The sequence below is a fragment of the Diceros bicornis genome, chromosome 17, assembly GCF_020826845.1.
Source record: "Diceros bicornis minor isolate mBicDic1 chromosome 17, mDicBic1.mat.cur, whole genome shotgun sequence".
Taxonomy (NCBI): Eukaryota; Metazoa; Chordata; class Mammalia; order Perissodactyla; family Rhinocerotidae; genus Diceros; species Diceros bicornis.
The window spans coordinates 25,940,603-25,946,077 of NC_080756.1; the positions used below are offsets into that span (position 1 = coordinate 25,940,603).

Below are 5,475 nucleotides of genomic sequence, written 5' to 3' on the forward strand. Positions count from 1 at the left end.
AATTACATCTTCACATTTGAACCAGACAAATCTTGTTTATTTGCCGGAATCACACATAATTCAGGAAATTCCAAACTTCAGACAGCCCCTTAAATTCATATTAAGTGTCTGGAAAAAGAAGACAAAAACACGTAAACTCACCCTGGTAGAAATAACTGTCTCTTTTGTGAGATTTTTTTCTGGTAGACTAGGAAGAATTCTTTAAAGCAAACATACTTTCCCATGTATTACAGAATTATTAGACTTTGGTCAGGTTGTTCTTTTGTTGGAGTGTGCTAACGTATCAAAGAATGAGGGCCTCTCAAGGCAGAGCAGTAAGAAGAAAACACACTAGTGAGGAAAGATCAACACGTATTGACACTCTCCCGTGAAGACAGTATGAGAAAGGAAGATGGAAAACCAAACTTAGGATCTCACCACCATCAATCTTCTTCATCACTGCATGCTCAGATCTGGCCAAGGTGGCAAAGCAAAGGGATGCGTTCATCTTCTCTTACTTCTGATGTTATGAGGGTGGTTTGCTTTTAAGCTGTTATGTAAAGTTAAGCGCTAATTTATTCCCTATCTGAAGAACCTAATTTACATCATGATTATTTGTTATGCTCTAAAGATAGATAATTGTTCTCACCTTTTCCCTCTCTTAACTCAGCTTTTTAACACCTTTTCTAGAGTCTGCATAGATGATTCAGTCATTTTAAAAATACTCTTTTAAGAACATGTCTATCCAATTTGCAAGTTAAAGTGCATAAAACACGTGTTACTATTAGAATTTATAGAATTGTTTTTTGTGTACTTGGCCACCATAAATTTTTCAACATCTATTGAGATTGAATGTAAGCCATCCTAGACAAATGGTAGGTGCCCCCTTCGGTCCAGGGGATTGCAGACCATAGACACACATACACGCACGCATTCACCCTGTTGAAAAAGTTCATCATAATTGTACAAAATTACTTTCCAGAATCAACTTCAATTCTCTGAAATTTGCAATTACCTATTAAACACTCTTCCTTTGCAAACTAGTAATTAGGGAAAAGAAGAATGTATATACAATGTGTCATACTTTCTGTTTTTAACATTCATTGAAAAACATGGCCAAACTCATTAATTTAAATGAAAGGAAAATTTCCATGGCATTGTTTATTTTCAAAAGAATTCAAAGACCTTCATTTAAATTCAAAAGACAATAATAGAAAACAGAGTTTCATCCATTATATTCATATGTCTTACTATATTTTTATGCCTTATTACTCACATAAGATCATCTATGTACTTTTTGTTTTCTTGTTACTTATATGAAGCCATTTTTCATGGAATATAATTCTCCATAGTATTTTCTTTGAGAGAATGTAGAATATGTGTTCCTGAAATTTAATAGAGCAGTTTTCGCATGTTTTGGGTGCACTATATTGTAACATCAAGAGCATAAATTCAGGAGTAAAATGTCAGAGTTTGAATCTTGGCTCCAATACCTACCAGCTACAATTTTGGGCAATATATTTAATGTCTCTGGGCTTCCATTTCCTTATTTATAAACTGGATAAAATAACAATATCTAGATCAAGGTATTTTTTAGGAGGATAATAAGTTCATTTGTGTAAAGTACATAGAAAAGTACTTAGCATATAGTAAATTCTCAGTAAATGTTATAATTTTATTATTTATATATTACTTATTACATTCTTATTAAATATAATATTCCTATGTCGGTAGACATTTGTAAATAGTTTTTAGAGAGTTAACTCTTTATTTGGGGAAATAGCTTGATGAACAAGAGACGGAATGTAGAACATTGAGTGTGGACTAATAACAGAATAAAAAAGGGAGAAATAGTAAATAGCTAAACAAAATCTGAAAAAAAAGATGAACAAAAAGCAAGTGAAGTGGGATGGGGAAGACGAGGTAAGAAGGCAGAGAAATTGCAAAAAGATGAAGGATGAAAGATTGAATACATGGCAAGGGGCCAAAGCAGAGTGAGGGAGGAAGATAGGAAGGCGAGAGCCAGAGCCAGAGTCACAGTGGCAGAGACCCCTGTGTTGTGCATAGGTGACAGTGCCCTGGCTCTGATCCAGGCTACTGGAGTGAGGAGAGGGATGGCGGGGGTGGGCCATGGTGAAGCTCGGCAATGAGGACTGGTAGATTGAGCAGCTGCCGTGCTTCAAGGTCAAGGAGAGCGAGCTCAAGCCCTGTGCCCTAAGGCCAGAGAGATCTCAGTAGAGGAGAACAATGTGCAGAGGGTGGAATCACCAGTCACAGTATGTGGCAACATCCACGGACAATTCTATGACCTGAAGGAGCTGTTCAGAGTGAGTGGCAACGTCACTGAGAACAACTACCTCTGCACGGGGGACTGTGGATCTTGGTTTCTATGCTGGCATTGAAACGTTATCTCCTGCTGCTGGCACTTAAGGTTCACTATCCTGATTGCATACCCCTGATCCCGGGCAACCGTGAGAGTCACCAGATCACCCAGGTCTACAGCTTCTGTGATGAGTGCCTGGGCAAATACGGTTCTGTGACTGTGTGGGGCTACTGCCCTGAGATCTTTGACTACCTCGGTCTGTGGGCCATAATGGATGGCGGGATCTTCTGCCGGTATGAGGGCTTCTCCGCTTCCATCTATACCCTGGACTAGACCCAGACGATTGACTGAAAGCAAGGGGTGCCTCATAAGAAGCCCATGAGTGACCCTGAAGATACAACAGACTGGGATGTGAGCCCCCGTGGGGCTGGCTACCTGTTTGGTAGTGACGTGGTGGCCCAGTTCCATGTAGCCAATGACATTGACATGATCTGCTACACCCACCAACTGGTGATGGAAGGTTATAAGTGGCACTTCAATGAAATAATGCTTACTGTGTGGTTGTCATCCAACTACTGCTACCGCTGTGGGAATGTGGCAGCCATCTCAGAGCTGAATGAGCATCTCCAGAAAGATTTCATCATCTTGGAGGCTGCCCCACAAGAGACACAAAGCATCCCCTCCAAGAAGCCTGTGGCTGACTACTTCCTGTGACCCATTCAGCCCCTGCCCCCTCCAGCACCTATGGCCCTCAGACCACTATCGGCTGACTTCTTCCTGTGACCCATTCAGCCCCTGCCCCCTCCAGCACCTATGGCCCTCAGACCACTATCTGCTGTCTTTTTCTGGTTTGTTTTTAGAGAAAAATTTTGAGAAAAGTATTGATTGATTGATTTAAGAAAAGAAAGAAAAACAGTGAGTAGATTTAAAAGAAAATATTAAGTGAATAATAGTTCAGAAGTTTTTTAGACATGGAAAATCATAAAAATGTGACTCTAATGACTTCAATTTAGAAAGCACCATTCTATTCCATACTTCTTTCTGATCAGAGTCCCTGCTTTAAGTTTCCCTAGCTTGTAAATTACTCTAGAGTTAATTCCTGTAAACTGTGTTATCAAATCTCAGTCAGTCTGTCAGATGGATTTATTTCACATTTATGTTATATTTGGGGATAAATATTTCAATCATCAAATTTATGCTAAACCCTGGTGGGAAGGGGTCCTGGTTACTAGAGATGAAATAAGAGGATCTCTACAGTGCTTACCTCTACTTACAGATTCCAGTGTCCACCTCCAGTGAACTTGACCCCAACAATCAAAAATTTGATGACTGTATTATGACATTCATCACATTCTCATCTTTGCAGCTCATGAAAATGTGTGCACAATAAAAGAATGAATAATCTCCTTTCTTTTAATACATATTTGATGCTTGATTGTATAGTTTCACAGATGACTCTAATGTGCAGTGTTGGTCAAACAAGAAGTATTTCAGAGCTCCATGAGCAGCAAGTTGGTCTCCAACTGCCCATTTGTAAAAACACAAGTATAACATCAAGATTGTTCTTAAGGTAACATTGATACCCAAATCCAATATTCATATCCACCTGCTCAAAATGTAGTTTCCTCCAGAATGGGAGGCTTTGTGATTGCAATGATGTCTCTTAGATTAAGTGCATTTTGGGGGAGAATCAATGAAATTCTGCTCTGGTGCATACACCATAGCATAGTGGGATTCAGTTTCTGACTTCGTTAAGCTTTGAGGCAAGGGGCTGAAGTTTTCACTGCTTTAGTATGCTATTCACTAGTTTGCAGACCTTTGAGATCTATTCTAGAAAATAATTGCAGAAAAATAGGAAAGATGTCATATCCTTCCTGAAAAGAGTTTAACAAGGCTGGTAGGGCGACTTGCATAAAACTGTTGTGGAATAGTTTGTACACAGAGAATCCTAAGCTTTGGTTCTGGATTCAAGAGAAAAACTCTATGTTGCTCTACATAACATACAGACAATTTGGAGAAAGGAGAGCCAGCATAAAGTAAAGCAAAGAACAAGAGCTTTGGAATCAGACAACCTTAGGTTCATATCTTAACTGGAATTTTCATTTCTCCTAGAAGCTTTATTTTTTCTCCAAAAGCTCTTGACCGAGATGAACTATACTGCTGCTTATCCAGATTGCTGTGTGGCATTTTTGCTACTCTCCTATTAGGGGTAGGACAGCTCTGCAAGGCTCTGGTTTTATGTAAGGGACTTGGTTCCAGCTTCTGCCTCCCACATGTTAAAAGAGTCATCTCCTACGTCCTTGCAAATATTAAAACTCTAGTCTCCAAGACCTAGAGTAGGTTCCAACTCTCCTGGAAGCACCTAAAATGTAAATGTACTTACCCTTTTGCCTTAGATTTTTTACGTGGTTTCTTTCTTTTGAGTTAACCTATGTAATTAAAATGTTTTTAATTTAAATCTTATCTTCTATTCTTGTTTCTTTATGTGTTTGTGGTAGAAAGCCAAGCACCTGGTTAGCTTAGTTTGCCATACTGCTAGGCATCTTCTGTAAGAGACATTATGAGGCATCTGTGCCCACGGTTGCACATCTCTGCTTTTATCCATGGCTGCACACACTGCTGTCTGTTTTGTGGTAAGCCTAAAATATGCAGTTTCATGGTGAATGTATGTAAAAAATTGGAATCTGTCTGGTTTCCAGTGAATGAGAACATTGTTAGGAAAAGAAATTGTGGCAATATTTGGATCCAACTGTTATTAACAAGTCACTAAACAATATTGCCTATATCTTATTGAACAATGAACCTGAGAAACTTATTGTAGACTATTAATAAGGAAATATGTTTTCCTTAAACTGAACATTGTCTCGTACAATGAGTGATAATTCAATGATGAAGAATATTTTTTAAAATCTTTATAACTCAATTTTTGGAAAAAAACATCATATGATGGGAACATGGGAACATGGATGGGAAAGTGCAAAATCAAAAATATATATTTCTAAGGACTTTGAAATTAATTGTGTTATTACGTCATATAATCTATTAAAATTGAAACAAAAACATTCTTTTCTTGAAAATTCCTTTCAACGCTGTAGAAACACAAAATTAGCCTTTCTCTAAATCAAACATAAACTTCATAGCATTTTTTTCTGGTTGTATTTCCCTTGATTCTT

The 5,475-nt window shown here is 38.2% G+C and overlaps 1 pseudogene; it reads left to right on the forward strand.

The window, feature by feature from the left end:
- Positions 1–2,109: 2,109 nt before the first annotated feature.
- LOC131415754 (serine/threonine-protein phosphatase 4 catalytic subunit-like) lies at positions 2,110–3,016 on the forward strand (annotated as a pseudogene).
- Positions 3,017–5,475: the final 2,459 nt, after the last annotated feature.